This window comes from Sceloporus undulatus, chromosome 2 (assembly GCF_019175285.1).
Source record: "Sceloporus undulatus isolate JIND9_A2432 ecotype Alabama chromosome 2, SceUnd_v1.1, whole genome shotgun sequence".
Lineage (NCBI taxonomy): Eukaryota > Metazoa > Chordata > Lepidosauria > Squamata > Phrynosomatidae > Sceloporus > Sceloporus undulatus.
Window position 1 is genome coordinate 79,375,864 of NC_056523.1, and position 21,263 is coordinate 79,397,126.

Sequence of the window (21,263 nt, forward strand, 5' to 3'; positions counted from 1 at the left end):
TTACAATTAAAGTTGCTAATATGCATTCAAATCTCTTGATGTGTCTGGACTCAGCCCTGAAGAACTCAGCCACCAAATGATGAGGATAATAAGACCTAAGAATCATTACTTAAAAATCAGCTTGAGCAGTGTCTCTGATTAGCTGCCTTTACAAGGAAGACAAGCACAGTTAGACATTTTCCTTTAACTTTACATGGATAATTTCACATTTACACCCTAGAAAACTTAAGATGACACATTTCATTTCATCTTCCTAACGATCTTGAGTCACGGGTTGTCCTGAGATTTGTCTAAGGGCTCCTAGTAAGCTTCACAGCTATGCAAATTTTTGAACCTGGATTTTCCAAGTAAATGTCCAAAACACCTAAGCTAACTAAACTCCCAAATCACTTAAGAGAAAATTAAAAGGACAAGGTAATAGGGAGTTAACACAAACCTGAGAAGCCAGTTTAGGTCTGGTTTCAAATTCCTTGAAGTGCTTTCTTTATATCCTTTGAATCATTTATGATTCTTACTCCATACGAGAGGTAAGTGACTATTATCTGTCAAGTCCTTCAAACACTTGGATTGACTAGCCAGTGATTTTCCATGCTGAGAGTCATGAGCCATCTATTTATCAACACAAGACACAAGTTAATAGAGTCACGAGTTTTACAAAAATTGAGTTTAATACTTATTTCTGGAAATCTGTTTTCTTAACAAGGTGGTCTGACATTTTGCACTAAAGGTTTTGCTATAAGCTACAGAAAGAAAAGTGTAAGACCTAGAAGCCTGGCAGTAGAGAATAATAAAGGAGGGGAGTAAATGAAAATTCTGAGCATTAGATGCGGCATTTCTAGAAGGAATAAGCAAAAGCTTAATGATATTACTGTTCATGATTTCAGCAACCATGTTCCAAAGTTAAACAGTTGCATTGAGATGAAGGCAAGGTGTCTTGTGGAGAGGCTGAAAGAGCAACTAATGACATTTAAGCTGACAATATTCTGTTTACTTAGTGAGCATTAAACAGGTTATCAGTGGATAGAAATATCATTTAAATGTAAAAACTAGTCTAATAAATACTCATCAAACATTTCCTTGTAGATCTGATGGACATGCTGAACCAACTACAGCCATACAATTCTGTACAGTCTTTTTTTGTTCTGGGATTTAAAAAAATAATATTGGTTTCAAAACTTGATGTTTTTATTTTTAAGAGAAAAGATAGTGCCACAGCTCATGACAGTGCTTCCAATTTGTTTACTAAATTTGATCATGTATCAATTATGATGAACCTGTCCTAGAACGATAAATTTCTAATGGAGAATCCAAGGCAGAATGTTCCAAATCCCAGCTCCTTGCCACCCTTGAACAAACTGGGTTGCTTTAATACAATTTTTGAAAGTAAAGATACCTGTGGCTTCAACACAGTGCTCATTTTTGCCCTTTGTTTCTGTCACATAAGAAGCATCTCTTGAACATTAGAAAAAGCAACTGGTAAGCCATCCTATATTCAGTATGCTGAACCAAGTCATACAGCAATTACTTGTACTCTCCTGCCTGCAGGTCTGGATGTAGCACTTCTTAGGCGTCTATCATTTCAGAATGTGTGTGGAGGGAGAACATATAAATACTCCTTCACATCAAAAATAGATTGAGAAAGTTAAGCTAGAAGTCTTCCTCCTGCCCTGGTCCAGGTTATCATTCCATAACACTGTGAATGAGCAAGAGAGCCAACCAGTCCTCCTCTCATCCCCCATCTCTTATATCACTTCTTTTTTAAAGGCCCTATCAAGAACTAGTATCTTAGTAGCTGAACATCTCAATCTATTAAAAGAAACTATTAAATATCATTGAATACTAACTTTCCTGGTTTAAGCATACAGGGCTAGTAGTGAAGACAGCAGAAAATGTGAGACATCCGACATTTGTCCAAGCAATGTCCACTGCAATATATCACATTCCACTCCATTCCAAGCACAATGATTAGGAAGCATGTATGCTTCCCAATCCCAAAGCAAGGTAAAAATAAGGAAAGGAAAAACATCATAAAATCTCTTCAGAGAGAACTACTGATCTGTATCTTGGCAGATATCTAAGAAAGGAGCATTTAAGACAAGAGATAGAAAAGCATCAGTTGTCCATAGCTGAATTCTAGAAGTGAGATAACTATTAAATCAGTTTTTGACTACTGAATTTCAAGATGTTTACTTGAAATATCTTTTTGAACAGAGTCTCAAGTTGGACACCACAGTGGAATCAGAGACTAAATTGAAGTTCATGGTTAGGAGCAAAAAAACTGTATTTTTGGCACTGTAGTACTTTAAAATACAGCACATATGTGAATCCTTAAAAACCAAAGCAGTGAAAAGCCAAAATAAAACCAGATGTGTCATCTCAGATTTTAGGAAGTTATTACTAATATAAAGACAAGAAAATATTGCGCCCATCCTCAAAAGCCTGTTCAGATGCTTTATGTTGACAGCACAGAAGTTTTTTTTCTCCACATTCCCAAGTCTCATCTCACACTAGTACAAGAGCTTAGAAACAAGTAGAGCTAGCAATTTCACTTCCAGCTGTATATTACAGAAGGAAGCTGTATCATATAAACTTTGGAAATAGCCCAGGAGACAAATGACATGGAGCAGTAAATTCTATGCAGATTATCTTGCAACTTCAATTATTTATGTCTTATAATGAAGGCCCAAACATCTGTATACATAAAAAGATTCCATCAATGATGGTATTGTTCTGACAGATATGTACATCAATGTAGATTTAATGCTTTAATTGTAGGGATTGCATCTCAAACTAAAAGAATGACATGGATGAATAATAAGTTTTTCCTTGAGATACATTCAGATGGTCTCCATACCCAACTTCTTGTTCAGTATCATGAATAACTTTCCACAGGGAAAAATTATGCAGCTAGACATGTCCTACATTCAGATAATCAGTTCACTGAGAACTGCCTTATATGTATTTGGAAAAAAAACTGTTCTCCATATTTGGTTCTGGGCTGTTTGCTTGCCTGAACCCTTAACAATTGCATTTTAACAATTCTTCTGAAATTCTGTAATCAATGCTAGAAAAGCAGAGATCATACATTCAAATAAAATGGTTTCAACAAATTTTCTACTTCAGTTTTCCTATAGCAGTTGATAATGACCTAAATCTTGTTGGGCTTAGTTCCTAAAATAATAATAAAAAATGTTACACAACAACAGTTGCACTTTTTCAGAGTTTGCAAAAGTTTAGAACAGCCAATTGCTCTACTATCATGCACACAGCCTTCTTTCTTACTTTTTACTTGCTGAGTAGAGAGCTATTTCATATTGCACAACAGATGAGCCCAAAGCCTTGATGCCTGCAGTACAATCAGCTCTACAACTGTAGGCTCCACTGTAATTACATATTTATGCTATTCTAAAAGTGGCTAGGATCTTGGCTATCAAATGTAACGACATCATTAAAACAGTTACAGTTATTAAAATATAATTATCTAAAATTTATCTAAAAACAGAGCAGAAACCAGAACAGTCTCAAGTTCGGAGTCCAATGTTGCAACTAAAAAAGTGAACTTCTACCTGTCAAATAAGAAGTAGCAGCGGAAACATGGGAGAAAGTTTCATAGAATAAATAATGCCACTGAGAAATCATATTCAGTGTAAAAACTAATTTCAGCAATGGCAACAGTAACACCTGAAGCAGATAAATGCAACAAAATCAAGGGGAGGAGGGGAGGACATACATCAGATAAATGGTTCATTTAAGATAGACACCACTACTTAGGGAAGCTTCCAGGACATTTAAGGCTTTAAAAAGTCAGAACCAGAATCATAATTTTGCTTTAGAAATAATAAGGAGCAAAGAGGAGTAAGAACTAGAGTTATGTGCTGTATAATTTATCCTAGCTATCAGCTGGGTCAGTCATATTCTAGACAACTTGAACCCTACATATATGTATTTCACAGTCATATGACAAAATCCAAGCCCCTTTCTCACATTTCTAGTAATAACTATTTTGAATAATTTCCGACAAGATGTATAGAATAAATCCTTGCTGTTCGCCTCCAAAAACACAGCAGCCTTCCAGATATTTCAATTTCCTAGCAAGGCTTTCCAAACCGGCATGCTAACTTATACTTAGGATACTACAGAAGAACAACCAATATTAAGAGTAAACAATTCAGGATATCTGGACTTTATGGAGATGGACAAACTTACTAGTTATGCCAGAAATCTAAATTGAGAAAAAACAAAAAAAGTATGGAACCCTTTAGTGTCATTTAATAAAACTGAAGATTTGACCCCCAACTTTATATGGTAGTTTGATAAATCATAAGCTTTAATTCTGGACACGAAGTTGAGGAATAAAATCTAGCACGGAATATTAACATAAGGAAAAATAAGTATAACAAATCCTGAGTTGGTTCCCTCCTTTTCCATATAAAAGGGAAGGGAGAGAACCTAACTTGGCAAGAAGAGAAAATGGATGCATCTATATTGAATGTATGAATGGTGTAATTTTGGCAGATAAGGGCCTCCATGCTCTCTAGGAAGTTATTTTGTTTTTTGTATTATGTTAGTGTATCACTGTGATTGTTACATGTTTATATGTTTGTATGGTATATATTGTATATTGTATTGTATATTGTATTTTGTATTTTGAATTTTGTTGTCCTTTTGTTACTTTTTTTATTTATCTCTTATAATTTAATAAAGATCAATGTTTTGATATCTGGACTACTAAGAACATGTCCACAATGTGCACCACGAACTGGGGAAGTAGAAGGAAATGTTTCAGTGCAACAGCACTAAGTTTAACTAGACCAATTCACTACAAAAGCACAGTTCTCAACAACTTAACACTACCACCTGAAGATCACAATGTTACAAAGAATTAATCTAGTATATGTTTTTAATTGTTTTCTAACATAACCAAAGACCACCACATCATCCTACAAAATAATTACACTGCAAATGAAACAATAATTGGACTCAATGGTATCACATTAAAGGACCTCCACCTCTAACAAATCTAGCTTCATGGCCTCAAAGTCGCTATAAGTTGGAAATTACTTGAAGACACACAACAACGAAAAAATAACCAGTTTGAAAGCACTTACAGAAAAAATCCAGAAAAACATCTACACAAAAAGTAAAATCTGTTGAAAGGAGGTTCAATTGTTAAGCAAATTTCTGAGGATACTTTTTTTAACAAAGCTCACTTTATTACAAGCAGGATACTGATGTTCTAAGACATTTAAACGTTCAAAATGTCTTATCAGCTCCACCTATAATTAACATTACAGTACTTGTTTTATATACTTTCCTTATGACACTGCACTACTAAACTGTCATGGAAAGCTACAGATAATCTCTTTAACCATTCATGCAATCTTCTAAGTGATAAATGAACTTTTCTGTTCACTGCACTACATATATTATGGATAGTTAAATACTTTTCTGTTTTCTGATTCCTACAGGTGAAGAAACTAAGGGGCTGTGGAGATGGGTGGCTCCATGCTGCCCGTTTTTGCCCTGGAAGGAGGCAGCGGCCTCCAGAAGGACGAAAAAGAACCCGCTTCCCAACGTGTTCTTTTTGCATCCTTGTAGGAGCACCATTGGTGCACCCGCATGCCATGATGACGCCCCTTGTGTGTAGTGCCGTTTGGGCACTGTGCCCGAGGGACATCATCGTGGTGCACCTTGTGTGTGCTGCTTGCTGGGTGCATGCCAAGATGATGCCCGGACGGCAGAACTAGGGCTCGGATTGTGTAGACTCTCTGCCCTAGTTCAGCCCCAGCAAGCAGTCAGGCCGGCACAAAATGCCGGTATGTACTGCCTCTAACACTCCATTCTTCTTCAAAAATATCTATTATTAATTTGGTTCTAAAGCTAAATTTCTGATATAAGGAAGCTGGTTTTTAAAATCTTTTCCACAAGCACTTATAGAAGCAAAGATCACAACTGCTGAAAATATTCTTGTGCAGTAATCCCAAGCGAATATATGCTATCTATTTTATCTACATGATGAATTCAGAAGTTTAACACACATGACACTTACACTACACAATTCAGTTCAAAGATACAGTACTGTGTTGGTTTTCATATTTACGTTTGACAGAAATCATTCATAGCCTTTGTTACCAAGAATAGGAAACTGAAGCAGAGTAAACCTCAGAGAACTGACCGGGTAATTTCACTGTACATAATTTTATGTGTGTGCATGCATGTGCATGTGCCTTTAAGTCACCTGTCAATATTCAGAGGTAGTTTGCCAATTGTTTCCTCTGAAACATAGCCTACATCATCTAATATTCATTGGCAGCTGACCCTGCTTAGCTTCCAAGATCAGCCAGGATCTGGTGCCTTTAAGGAATTTAGGTGGAAATTAAGGGAATTCTACCAGTGAGTTGCAAAATCGTGGTTCATACGTTTTACTATGCCATCTAAAATAGCTGGTGTTCCACAGAGTTCAGTTGAGTAGAGCCAGAGTGGTGCAGTCTGAGCACTCAACTATGGCTCTGGAGAGCACAGTTCAAAACCCTCCTCAGCCATGAAAACCCACTGGGTAATCTTAGGCAAGTCACACTCTCTCAGCCTCAGAAGATGTCAATGGCAAACCCTTCTAAAGAAACTTGCCAAGAAAATTCTGTGATAGTTTGTCTTAGTGTCAGAAATGTCAAGTCAGAAATGACTTGAAGGCAAATAACACACACAACATCATCAATAAGGCAATGATAGCCAAATCTGTCTTGACAGATACAGATACACACACAAACACATACACATATAACTAAGCATTTAAGTGTATATCTCTAGGTCTACATTAAACCAATGTATGGATGTCATAGCTATGTGTATGAGGAAGAGCAGGTTAAAACTGTACACAGACAACACAGTACAGCAGGGATGAACAACTACCACAAGGCTGTGGACCACTTTCTGGGTTGCTGAAATACTTCTGAGGGCAGCACTATTTAACAAGTTTTTAGTTTTGGAGGATGTTAGGAACAGACTACTCTGTGCAGAATGAATCTTCCCATGCTATGAAGATTAAGAAAAGAGGAAGATGAAGGGGAAACCATACCCAAGAGACAGCACTGATATCGTCTCCTTAGTTTTCAGTACTGTCCCTATTGCTTCTATCCATCCTCTGAAGATGAATTCTCTCTAGAACTAGAGTTTTCTCCTTTCCCTTGCCACCCTCACCTTAGAAGACAAAAGAAAGATAGAAGGGAAAAAATGTATCAGCTGCCACAGCATTTTCTGGCTCTACTGGACAAGCCTGGCTTCTTCCTGAGCCAGAAGACCAGCACTGGGCAATCAGGAATTAGCCACCAATAACAAAGCAACCTCTTTACTTCCTCTTCCAAGAGAGTATTTGGACAGTGACAAAGAATATGCTCTACTTCTGTACCTCTGGATAATTTATCTTCTGAGGACGTGCATCAGCAAACAAAGAAAAGACAGAAGACAAGGGCAACATAAGTGACAACAGAGCTGGTTTTCCCTTCATCTTCTGAGAGTGGGTGGCAGCTGGATGGATCTTGCTTAGTAGGGCCCCATTCTGACTCACCTGTTTGCACTGGATGGAACTGGGTAGATTGTGAATCCCTCTGGAAGCAAGTGCCCACTATTTACCTCAGGGTAATTTAACCCTGAATGCCATGCAGCTCTGGGGAGAGTTCTCATTTACCGAACCAGTTTAAAAAAAGGCTCCTTTGCTGTCAATCTAATTTATTTCCGCTTTCGTCGAGGTGACGTTTCCTACAGTGATTGGGCCACAGGATGTGTGCTCCCCCCCTCTTTTTTTAAAAAGGCGCCAGCATGCGCAGATGCTGTCAAATTTAAAAACCTCCAGGGGTGTGTGTGTTGTGTGTATTTGGGTCACTACAGATTATGGATCTCCCCTGCCTCCGTTTTCAACCCCAAAATGCAATCTAATGCATCTGCATCCTTCCTCCTTGCCACCCCAATGCCTCATACACAGGCAATATAATAATAATAATAATAATAATAATAATAATAATAATAATAATAATAAATTCCTCACCTCGGAATACCATCTCTGCATCCTTTGTTTTCCCTCAGCCAGCCCAGTTCCTTACAGACAGTAGCAAAAGCATTCTGTATCAATTTGCCAAATTGAGAGGGAAACATTTGTAGCATTCACATATAAAAAATAATTTAGGAAAATAGACTTTTGCAAAGTGCGTGCTGCTGGGACACATTCTGTCTATATATGTATCTACTTGTAGAACTATGTGCATAGATTGTCAAATATATAAAAAATAAAGAGAGCTGCCTGGTGTGAGAGGGAGACTTGTTCCGTTCTGTGCCCTCCCTCTGACCTACCCTGAACTTGACCCTTTCTCAGGCACCCCGATTGCCCTTTGCATCCTTCCTCTGCTCTTTGGCTCCATCAGTCACCCCGATTGCCTGGCATCCCTTCTTCCCCCCCAGTTCCTTCCTCCTCCTCCTTCGCCCCGATGAAGGGGAGGGAATGCCCTGCCCACTGCCCTCCCTCTGACCTAAATCGCTCCCCTGAACTTGCCCCAATCATGATCAGGGACAAGTTCATATTCCCCGAACCTGTTTCCCCCCAAAAAGATACAGCTTTTACTCGGCTTCCAAATGACCCGTGCTAAGGGCCATTTGCCCCGGAACGGGTGTGCAAGCCTCAGATTTGCTTGTGGGAGATTCAGGGCGAATATGAACTTCACGTGCATAATTCGGTTCCTGATCCGGGGTAAAAGGTAGTCTGTATGGCCCCTAGATGTGGAAGAAGTAGCAAGGAAGGTGCTCTATATCTGGAGAGTGTAACAGTAGTTTACAGCCAAACACCACCAGCAAACATTTCTAGGTAGGAAAGACTCTGATATATTGATACATGTTTCTAGAACTTCCAGGTTTGTGTATGGGATTATACCTTTCATGAGGCTGTTCGCGAAGATGAATAATGAGTCATGCTGGATCAGGCCATCTTTCTGTTCATACAATAGCCAACAGTTCCCTGTGGAAAGCTTGCCAGCAAAACATGTTTGCCACTGCACTACCCATTTTGGGTTTGTGGGCAACTACTGTACAGAAATATACTGCTTCTGACATTGGAGAAGATTAACAGCCATCTTGTTTAGTGATGCAGAACAATGATGTGCCCATTATTGACTAGTTCTGGAAGGTGCAATTATAATTAACCTGTTCTGCAGAGGTGGTACTAGATATCAATTTGCTTTGTGACCCAATTCAAGGTGCTGAATTTAACTTTTAAGCACTTGCACAATCTTGGCTTCCCATATGAATTAATTTGCTGAAATGCAGCCAACAGGCTTTATTGGTTGTACTGTCTTTGGGGCAATGAAGAACTGCAAAATCTCAGTGTAGGTCGACTCCAAAAGAGGAATTCCTACAAGCAGAGGATAGCTAACTCTTTGGTCTCTTTTCACTGGGCTGCAAGAAATATTTGTCTGGTTGCAATCTGCATCTTTAATTTGATTACTAAATTTTGCTGATGTCTGCTTTATTTGTATGTTAAGATATATGAATAAAACTACTATGTAAATATTTCAGTAATAAAATAACAGCACTTTCCTTTGTTCTTTGTTGGCCAAAATGCAGTATTTAGAATTAAATTCCCTTTCAATCTGACTTCAGGCCTGGGTATAGACAGAGAAAGCTTTGGTCACCTTAGGGGATGACCTATGCAGGGAAACAGACAGGGGGCATGACTCTCTGTTGGTCCTGCAGAACCTCTCAGTGACTTTCAGTACCATGAAACATGGCATCCCCCTGGACTACCTTTCTGAGATGGGACTTGTTATGCAGTGGTTCAGGTCTTTGTTGGAGGGGCAAACTGAGAAGGTGGTGTTGGAGGACTCCTGTTCAACTCATTGGCCATTGGCTTACAGAGTTCCACAGGGTTGAGTTTTGTCCCCCATGTTATTTTACATCTATATGAAACCACTGGGAAAGGTCATCCAGAGTTATGGGGTGTGTCTTCACCAGTATGCAGATGACACCCAACTCTATCTCTCCTTTTGATTTGATTCCAAGAAAGCTGCTCTGTACTGAAACAATGTCTGTTGTCAGTAATGGACTGGATGAGGGGAAACAAATTGAAATTTAATCCAGACTTGAAAGAGGTGCTCCTGGTCAGTCGTAAGGCATATCAAAGTATAGGGATTCTGCCTGTGTTGGATGGGGATACACTCCCTCTGAAATCTCAGGCTTGTAGCTTGGGTGTGCTCTTGGACTCAACTCTGGGCCCAGATGCTTAGATTTTAACAGTGATCAGGAGTGCATTTGCACAGCCAAAACTAGTGCAACAGCTGTGCCTGTTCCTTGAGACGTCAGATCTGGCTATGACGACACATGCCTTGATTACAACCCATTTGGACTACTGTAACACACTATGTGGAGCTGCCTCAGTTCAGAAATTTCAATGAGTTCACAGCTAGAATGCTGAGTGAGGCTAGTTATAGGGAGCATAGCTGAAACAGCATCAATGGCTACTGGTTTGTTTCCGGCAACAATTCAAAGTGCTGGTCATGACCTATTAAGCCCTATATGGCTTAGGTCCAGACTATTTGAGAGACTAAGGCCCGTTCCGCACAGGCCTTTGCGGCGCCCCGTCACGTGCTAGGGATCGGCCGAGGACCTAGCGTCCATACTGGCCTCACCCCTAGCACGTGACGGGGGCATAAAAATGGCCGCGCCCTATACACATGGGCGGGCCATTTTTACGTGCGGACGCTTAGCGTCCGCACGTAGCATTGCTAAAATGATGTGTCGAGTGCGCCATTGGCGCCTCATCGCATCATTTCCACGACTCGAGAAGAAGCGCCATTTTGGTGTTTCTTTTTAGCTGCGCCGGGAAGCCTCGCGGTTTGGTCGCTGGGGCTTCTTGGCGCAGCTAATGACAGCGCAGGCAGAGCACCACTTTTTGGCGCTCTGTATCGCGCCTTTAACTCCCCATATAAACTTGCCACAGCCCTAAGACCATCAAGGAAGGCTTTCTCTTGGTCCAAACACCGTCACAAGCTCACTTGTTGAGGACAGGAGAGACAGCCTCCTCGTGGCTGCTTCCACCCTCTGGAATGCCCTTGTACAGGAGGGTTTTTTTAAAAAGGATTTATATCCCACCTTTCTCCCACAACATGATAATTTTATACTGTTTTCACTTCAATGATTTTAATTGTTTTAAAACTTTTAATGTAAAGTTTTTAAAAATGTTTTTATTTGTAAGCCTCCTTGGGTCCCTTTGTGGAAGAAAGGCAGAATAAAAATGAAATAAAATAAAATAATAAATAACATCCTATCTCTGAATCTCAAGGATTCATTTTGTCATCAGAAATAATAGCCACTGATAAACTTATCCTTTATGAATTCATCTAATGCTTTTTTAAAGCTATCAAAACCAACAGCCATCAACACATCTTATGGCAGTAAGTTCCATACGTTAATTATGTACTGAATAAACTTTGTCCTGAAATCTCATTAGTTGACCACCAATCTCATTAGTTGACCTTGAGTTCCAACATTGTGAACGGAGGAGAAAACTCATATCCTCTGCGCCAGCTTATCACAAAACTGGTGTCTTCCAGATGCTCTGCAATACCAATCCTATCAAGCCCAGCCATAATGCCCAAATGGTAATGGGTGGTGGCAACTGTAATCTAACAAAGCTGGACAACTCCTAGTTGAGGAAGGCTGCTCTACATACATATCATTTTATAAACTGCTTTTGTGACTCGACTATAAGTCAACCTCACGTATAAGTAGAGGACAGGTTTAGGGGTAAAAATTATGGATTTTGATGTGTCCTGTGAATAAGTCAAGGGTAAAACTTAGGGTCATGTAACAAAGGAAGTAAAGGACAAAGCAGAGGAAAACAATGCCAAAGGATTTACAAAATTCCAGCAAGCATAACTGTTTGTACTCACACTAAAGGCTGGATGGGGTCAGTGATTTCAGGACAGACTACACTCTTGCCTTTCATCAGGGGATGGTTCCTTTTTAAATAAGAGTCAAAGTACAGAACTTATGTTGACCGATAGATAAGTCGGCTTTTTAGGTCAATTTTTTGACTAAAAAGTTCTAGACTTATACATGAGTATATACAGTACTTGTTTGTTTCCTCACTGCTATTGTTTGGGTCTTCAAGTCATTTCTGACTTATGGCAATCCTAAGGCAAGCTTGTCAGAGGATTTTCTTGGCAAGATTTGTTAAAAAGGTGTTTGTCTTTGCCTTCTTCTGAGGATGGGAAAGTGGAGCTTGCCTAAGGTCACCCTGTGGGTTTCCATGGCTGAGTGGGGTTTTTCACCTTGGTCTCCAGTTGTAATGCAATGCTCAAACTACTACACCATGCTGGCTTTCTTTCTTTTCTTTTTTTCCTTCCCCTAATGCTTTAGCATTTTCTTGTACAGAAGGTTTTCAAGCCACTTATTCACTTTGGTTACCATTTCTGGCATCCTTTTGATCTCTCAAGAATCAGAAATTAGCACTATTCTGTGGCCACATGTGAAAAATTTATGTATTTACTGATCCAATGTATTTCATTTGCTATTTTGTAGTCTGTTTGCAGCTCTTCTTAATACAGCTTTGTTTTTCTTTTTTTACACACTGTTCAATAATTTAGTCTCATGCAAAAGCTAGCTCCTTGCTCACCTCTGACTGATATCACCAAAGCCATTACTGATTCTTGGAACTGTTTACTTTTTTATCTTGTGAGATGTCTCCATTTATTGCTACCTTTTAATTCCTATTCTTTAACCTGTTACTGATCCATAAGAGAAGCTGTGATCTTATTCCCACACCTGTCAAGTTTAATCAGGAACCTTCAGTGAAGGAATGCAAAAACCTTTTGGGAGGTTAAGCTGTACCCCGTTTATACAGATTGTGCCTATGTACATGGGTTGCAGACATTCTCTAGGAACTCAAAAAAGTTCTTAAAGTTGAACGTTGGTACTTACCCGTGATACAATCTCCTGTGCTCCCACCATGAAGGGGGGCAGCTTCGGAGGAGAGAGAGAGTCACTGGCAAAGCCAAGACCTTTCTCCAATCCTTGCCATATTAAGTCTTTCTTCAAGCTTTCAAGGCAGCAAGAGAAACGAAGAGAATAAAAGGACTGTAGTGGCTGTAGTGAAGAAGCTGCAGAGCAACAGCAAACACATCCTACTGGGTCTCTCTCTGAAGCCGGCTCCCTCTGTTGAGCTGGCAGACCCTAAGGATGACCCTTCACCCATGCTCTTGGGGTCCTCTGCCAAAGCCACAACCAAGGAACGGGGGAAAGGCAGGAGAGAAGAGAAAAAGGGAAGGCCAGGAAAACTGTCAAACCGCTTTCAGCGAAAGGAAAAACTTCGCTGGCTTGAAGAGGCACATCCTGCAGGAGCATAGGCAGGAACAAGACTGGGGCCCAGGGGGGCTAGCTCCTCCCTTTATAGGGGGCCGGACTTTGTTCTATTGTCCCTGCCTACAGGAGCAAATTGGGAGGAGCTAACCCAGAATACAGGAGGTTAGGACCCTGTCTGCTGGGAAACAACACTTCCCTTTACAGAAGTCAAGCTGATCACTTCTAACCAAGCTTTGTTCTTCTGGGGCTTTCTAAACTGCCATTTGGGACCTCCGGAGGACGTCCCATTTTAAAAAAGGGGCGTTTCTTTTAGACGCCCCTGGGCCTAGTACGGACTCCGTCCATACAAGATGGCGCCGGCCCTTCTACATGGCCGGCGCCATCTTTGCATATCGGACGCTGAGCGTCCGTACGCGTCGCGTCCCTTGTGACGTAGCGAGTGCGCCCCTGGCGCCTCGCTACGTCACAAACGCGACGGAAAAAGAAGCTCCATTTTGGAGCTTCTTTTTCGGTCCGCGCGGGAGTCGGGCCGTGTGAAGGCTCCGGCTCCCCCGCGGACCTACTGGCGGCGGCGGCAGAGCGCCGCAAAGCGGAGGTATGTACCCCGCCTCTGTATATTTAACAAGTCTAAACCAATGATACACAAGGTATGAAACAAACATCTCAACTTTTAGATACTATCCACTACTTAATCACGAATCTATTTTGTTCTTATCAACCAACACACGTATCACAGATATAAAATATAGATACCTGTGTTGATTGATAAGAACAAAATAGGTTTGTGTTTGAATTTAGTATTGTAGTCTAATAATTATAGTGGGATTCTGCAGAGAACAAGCAATGATATTTGAAACAGTAGAACCTGCATGTTCACATGGAGGGCATGGAGAAAGTGAAAAAGTGAGCCTTCATGCATAGTGATGTCCGAGCTACCTGTTCTGAGCTCAATGGTTTGTCAATCAAATTTACAATTAAAAGAAAGGCTTGTACAAGCAAATACCTTTCTCTCATATTAAGGCCAGGATTTTTAGAGTAAAGAAAGCATTCCCCATTCTCCACACAGATACCAAAGGTTCTGCCACATTTCAGACCTGGGTAAACTACTTCAGTATGTTTGGGGGGCCAATTTTCCATCTGCATAATTCACTGGAGGCTCCTCCATAGTTTACATATATTAAATACTCTGTGTAAAGTATACCAAAAAATCCATAAAACGTTTAACCACAAGTCCACATTTGTTTTTTGATTTTTGGGACTAGGAGACTTCAATGGGATTACAGAACTGCCACTCTGGGATGCTTCCCAGAACAGCATATTACTTTTTCTGCAAAAACTATTTTGGGAGTTGGGACACCTGAGGAACAGCCTTGATAGTGAATGAGACCACACCACTTGCACTTTGCACATCCCTGCTTTAGACAAAAAAAAACAAACAAAAAAAAAAAACACCTGGAATCAAGTGAAAGAATAAGATCGGATGGAATGGATGTGAAATGTCTAGTGAGGATGAAACAGCTCCAAAATTGTCACACTCAATACAATGACTATACGGTAAGTCATGTAAATTGCTGTCACTTTCAAGTTGCACTGCTCTAGAATAACTAGATTTCAAGGGCATATGTATATGTTTTTCAGATGACTGCATGCTAATTCAGAAGATAAATTTGCAATACACACTTGGACATTATCAGCTTAGATTAGGGTAGGAGTCTTGTGCCCTGCCAAGGTCTTCTTTGCCCCTCCCAGCCTATCCCAAAGCAGAAATTTGCAGGAAAGGGATGGAGCAGCTCTTCTCCTTTAAGGCATGAGGCAGTCCTCCCTGTCCTCCTCCTCCCCCCATTTCATCCAACCACCCCCAAATGTTATTACAAAACTGCTAATGGACCTCTGGACGGATGAGAACTGGTGTGACACATAGTGAATTCAGTGTGTTGAAAATTAACCTCTGGACCTTCAGGGCTTGCCTATTTCTGAACTAGATGCATTATAGTTCAATGTTTCCCAACTTTCAAAAAAAATGTATTATTTTTCCCTTGAACTAGAAATAGAGATTTACAAAACCTTAACTTTTAAAATTTTTATTTTAAAAATTCATAGAACAAGAATAGTCAATTTTGTCAGGTCCTAAGGATGACTCCTTCCAGAACCTAGTCATACACGGCTACCACCACCAATACGCACGCCTTAAATTTAGCTGAAGCAAAAGGACAGCTTTTTTATTTCAAACAAGCCATGTACAAAGCATGTGTCTTTTTTTAAGCACTAGACTGCCTAGAAACATCTGGGAGCATAATTCTCCTCTAAAATAAGGCCTTTTATATTACTTAACATTTTTTTAATATGTTAACAAAATGTTTAAAATGGGTCACTACAGCCATATTAAAATGGGGCAGGGCCACTACAGCCATATCACCAAATTTGGCAGCATAGTTGAAGCAAAGACAGATAGCAAAGTCATATGAGACTTGCAGGCTGTGTATTACCTTGCCCCAGCCAGTGTGTATAAGAACTACATGTTCAAAGAAACACACTCTATTACTCCATGAATCAGAATGCTTCTTGAGCACATGAAACAAGCAGGTAATAAATGCAAACACAATACAGAATAGCCCACCACTAATAGATGCTGACTGGAAAGTGATACAGCAGAAAAGATCAAGCAGCACAACAGGAAGCTTTCCCTATGGATGAGTGAGTACTTAATGTAAATAGCTTATGTTACACTTGTAGCATGGGAATGGGAACCAACAAACTGGGAATCCATGAAGTACCACAATTTATGTATATTACCACAATTTCCCCTTAAAGATACACTTCCTCACTTCTTTACTGGAGCCACTGAACAGGCATGCTCAATGAGCACTTTTCCTTTAAAACTTGGAAACATTCTGCTACTTACTCATATTACCTTGGCCACACTAGACATAAGCATTTCAGGCATTAAATGCCCATTTGTAAAAGCAAGTGAGCATGAAGGACAAAACCTTCTTGATAGCAACCCTGCATTTGTAGAACTCTGCTCCCACTAATCTCTACCAGGTCCCACCATTGCAGATTTTGACATGGGCCTTGAAGGTCTGCCTATAAATCTTAGCCTGTAATTGAGTTAAGATTGCAGTAGGGGCACTGTGAATTTGGTCCAAAGAAGTTTTAACTGTTGATTTCAATATTTTGTTTTCATTCAGTTTTTTGAGTTTTAAGTTCTGCTGCACTAGGAAGTTCTACCCTGAAACATAGGTTGCAATCTGAGAGCAAAAGGCAGCACCAAGGCCATTTTGATAAGCCCTCTCCTATGTTTTGCACCAAGAACTTATTGGGCAGCAGCAGGTTCAAAGTAGACAACAGCAAAGCTTCCTGGGAGGGCACAAGTTGTCATTCTGAATCATTTTCAGATGATGTGATAGTTTTCTATTGGGGCTCAGAGCCTACATGGCCACAAATGAGGAGAGATGTCAAAAGCGACCACTACCTTTGTTTTTGTTTTTTCAAAATCCTTGTGACCTCAATAACCCCTGAAAGTTGCTCAAACAAGTCAGCATATAAATCTTTTAAAATATTAAAATAAATAAGAGAGTCCCACTTAGTTTGCCTCACTTGGCGCTTTCACGGGGAAGAGATCAATTCCCAGTGATACATTTTACACTACTATTGATTGTACTCATTCCTTGGTGCATGAGGAAACTCCATTTTTCTCCAATTGAGGAAGAACACTGTATCACCCCAGAAAACCTTATTATCAGCAGAGGATCTTTAGGGCAAGGAGGCAGGGAAGTGCTAATTTTTCCAATCAAATAGTGAAGAAACAAAAGGCATTCTTCACTCACTCCAATACTGTTGCTGTGTGCCTTGATGTCCTCTCCAACTTATGGTCACGTGAAGGTGATTCTAGATCCAGCATGGAGGCCAGGGTTTGAATCCCTAGATCATAGAGTTGGAAGAGACTGCAAGGGCCATCCAGTCCAACCCCCTGCCATGCAGGAAATCCAGATCAAAGCATCCCCGACAGATGGCCATCCATTTGAAGACCAAGGAGGGAGACTCCACTACACTCCTAGGAAGTGTGTTCCACTGTCGAACAGCCCTTACTTCAGGAAGTTTCTCCTAATGTTGAGGTGGAATCTCTTCTCTCTGCTCAGACATGGAAACACTCTCTCACTCACAGAGGAAGACAAAAGCAACCCCCCCTCTGAACAAATTATGCCAAGAAATCCCCATGATATGATTGCTTTCTGGTCACCAGAAGTTAGAAATGACTTGAAGGCATATGACAACAACAAAGGTGAACCTATCAAGGGATTTTTGTGACTTGATTTGTTTGGAGGGGGTTTGCCTTTGCCTTCCTCTCAGGCTGAGAGAGTATGACTTGCCCAAGGTGAACTAGTGAGTTTCCATGGCTGAACAGTTGTAGCCCAGTGTTCAAACCACTATACCACACTGGCTCTCATGCTCCAAGTACTATTTGGACTGAAAGCCACAACATTTTATGTTATTGTAAATCTGTTAACCTTTGATGTAGCATAGGACTATCACTTTTAGTGCAAACAGCCCCCCCCCCACCTCAGTACTTCTCATTAACAATAAATGTTTATAAGACTGGAATGCATTATTTTGAATATAGCTGAATACATCTAAACTCCATTTAGGACAAATTGACATTTTGGTACATTCCATTTACCATCTAACCCACACTTTTAAAAGAGTACCAGGGAAAGCTGGGGTATCCATCTTGGTTTATTTAGCAGTTAGTGCCCAGTGTTGCTGGTGTACCTCTTCAAGTAATTTCCAACCTATTGTGGCCCTAAGGCAAACCTATCATGGGGTATTCTTGGTAAGATTTGAGGCTGAGAGAGTGTAACTTGCTCAAGGTCACCCTCTGGGTTTCCGTGGTTGAGTGGGAACTTGAACCCTGGTCTCCAGTCTTAGTCCATCATGCAAAACACTACACCATGCTGCTTCTCATAGGGCCTAGTAACAAGAACATAAACATTCATAAACACATTCAAGAAGGATTCAAACATCATACTGTCATATTCCTACCTCAAAATCAGCAAGTGGCTTTTACTGATGTGGAAGTTGTTTACAACACAACTTTCCCACTGTGAACTATAAATGGAGGAACCCCCACCAACAGAAGAAAGTCATGCTGTGCTCTCTCACACACACAAAGGGCCAAGACCTAGTTTTAAAGCTCTAGTGCATCACATGTCAAAATACAAAGCATGTTGGAGACAAGGCCATTCCAAGTTCTCAAAAAAGCAAATGCTTCACTACGAAGGGGGAGGCGGGAAGCCTCAAGTTTTGCTCATACAGCTTCCTCATAGTAATGCACATTTGATTTAAAAATATTTCTTCCTACAAAATATGCATTCAGATTCCCAACAATTTTATGCGTAGGCAGAAAGAATGTTGTTAAGCGCATTATGAATGGAAACCCTTTCTGGTCTGAAAACAAGGCACTGTCTTCTAGAACACGGCCTCATGGCCTGGAAAACCCACAAAAATATAAATCTGATCAAGGTTCATAAACAAATGTTTTCCTGCTATCCTGCCTTAACAACAGCTACGCCAGTGCTTTTAATATTACTTATTGAGCAAAATGTAATTACGGTATATAATGATTCAGATGTAGTTCAGTTTGTTGGGAGCTATTCTCCTGAACTCCAAACTAAGTGGATATGACCTATTTAGAGGATAGAAATAATGACCCAGGATATCCAGTACAACGAACAGCCACTTAAGTTAATACTGGTTCCTCAACTATCCACATAGCCAGAGCAAATTATTGCAAAGTTGGTGCAGCATAAGAATAAGATACTTGCCTTTTCCAGCACCACTACTGCACTTACAATTGTGCTCTACAGCACCACTTCAAGAATGCTGCTGTTTTAACAGGCCCTTACACGTTGCCTCTAAATATATAGAGGGTTTTTTAAAATAAATGGCATGGAATGTCAGCACTAGATTAAGCTTTTGGAATGCAGAGCTCATTCTGCATGTAGTGAAACAACCAACCCTTACTGCTATCATGACAGCATTACCTTCAAAGATAACTGTTCCAAGGCATCACTTCAGAAGTATACAGAACGTCCCTGGTGAATAAATTGATTTTCAAACAAACTTCTATTTAATCTAACCTATATTTGATCTTGTTGTTGTGTGTCTTGAAGTCATTTCCAACTGTGTGGTGACCCCAAAGTGAACTTATGAATCTATAGTGGTCCCTCCACATTTCGTTAGGATTAGGGTGAGAGATCCCCATGGCTGTGGAAAAACTGCAAATAAAAACACTATTTATCTGAGAGAACATCTCTCTAGGTATCTCCAGGTCCTCCAGTACAACTCTATGGTCAGTATCTGCCAGGGGTTGATCACAGAATCATACTGGAGGACCTACAAATGCCTAGAGAAGTGCACTCTTTAGGAACTTCTAGATTCTCTAGCACAACTCTATGGTCCACTTCTGGCAGAGTTGCGCTAGAGGACCTAGAGATTCCTACAGACAACATATTATTCAAAACCACAAATAATGAAATCCGCAAAGGTCAAAGCTGCACACGTGAAGAGTCAACTGTATTCTGTGGCAATCACTGCTACAAGTCTTGCTTTCCAAAGACAATAAGGCATCCCCAATATGTTTACATGTGTTTACAGGAGAGTGAAGTCTCTTATCCAGCAGCTATGACAGGCGTAGTATTTCCAGTTGCAAAATTTAGCTGCAAGCATAAGCCATATAGCAGAGACTATAAAAACAGCTCATGGTTCCTTTACAAAGCTACTGCAATGATTGCAAGGAATGTATGTGAGAAAATTTCATCTTAAGGACTAGAGGTCAGTATGGCTGCTCTTACTGTAGTTGCCTTCAAGCAACTGGTCACTTCCATCTGAACCAGGGAGAGGTGGATTTGGGGCCTTCAGAAGGAATGCTATTAAGTGCTGCTTTTAATACACATCCCAAAATCAAAGGCCTCTGCAAACTCTTAATAGGGTAACATGAAATATTCAAGAACTCCTGGCCTAGGCTTAAAGCACCTTTCGCTTCCAGGACTCACCAATATAGAACTCGCTCCTTCTCATTCCTCAACATGGCAGGCAGCCACAGAGAGAGTTTCAGGACACAGGGGCCTGCAACTCCCAAAATGGAAAAGGCAGCACCACCAGCCACAGCCTCCTCCGGGAACTCCCAAGATCCTGGGTCTCTGAAGCCTCCGGAGGCCCCTGGCTCCTCCGACAGAAAGCAAGGAGCCCACAGGGCCCCTCCTCAAGAGGGAGCCCCCTTTATTTCACTCCCAGAATTACTTAGAGTTATTTATTAACCCTAAATAATAATAACCGAAGTGGCTGGTGGTTGTGTGATATGGGAGCGGAGGAGAGACAGGTGGGCAGATTATTATTATTATTAGAGTATTAACAATAATAATTTCTTGCCTGCCTGTCGTCACACACACACACACACACACACACACACAGAGGCCTTGTAGCACCTTTGAGAGTAACTGAAATTGGCAGCATGAGCTTTCCTAGACTTCAGTCTACTTCCTCAGATGCACAGCAGCAGCAGCAGCAGCAGCATTGTGTGTGTGTTTGTGGGGAGAGGTGGATGAGAAATTATTATCATTATCATGTTGTGTGAGTGTGGGGGCAAAAGTGGGCAAAATATGATTATTATTGTTGTTGTTATCATCATTATCATTATATTGTGTGAGTGGGGGGGGGAGCCAGATACGATATTATGATGATGATGATGATGATGATCGTTGTCCTGTTGTGTGAGTGTGGAGGGGAGGCGAAGAGGATATTATTGTCCTTGTTACCATTGCCATGTTGTGTGTGGGGAGGGCAATACTAAATAATAATAATAATAATAATAATAATAATAATAATAATAATAATAATAATAACAATCATGTATTATCATCATT

General features: G+C 40.5%; 1 protein-coding gene across 2 annotated transcripts in view; it reads right to left on the reverse strand.

Moving 5' to 3' along the window:
• Window positions 1-21,263, reverse strand: part of DAG1 (dystroglycan 1) — a 108,927-nt gene that overhangs the window by 84,153 nt on the left and 3,511 nt on the right. The window contains exon 1 of one of the 2 annotated variants that reach the window (XM_042449044.1): window positions 20,394-20,642. The exons of the other annotated variant lie outside the window; for it this stretch is intronic. The gene's annotated coding sequence lies outside the window, so the exon portion shown is untranslated. Of the gene's footprint in view, window positions 1-20,393; window positions 20,643-21,263 lie in introns of those variants that run through there. 2 annotated transcript variants of the gene reach the window in all.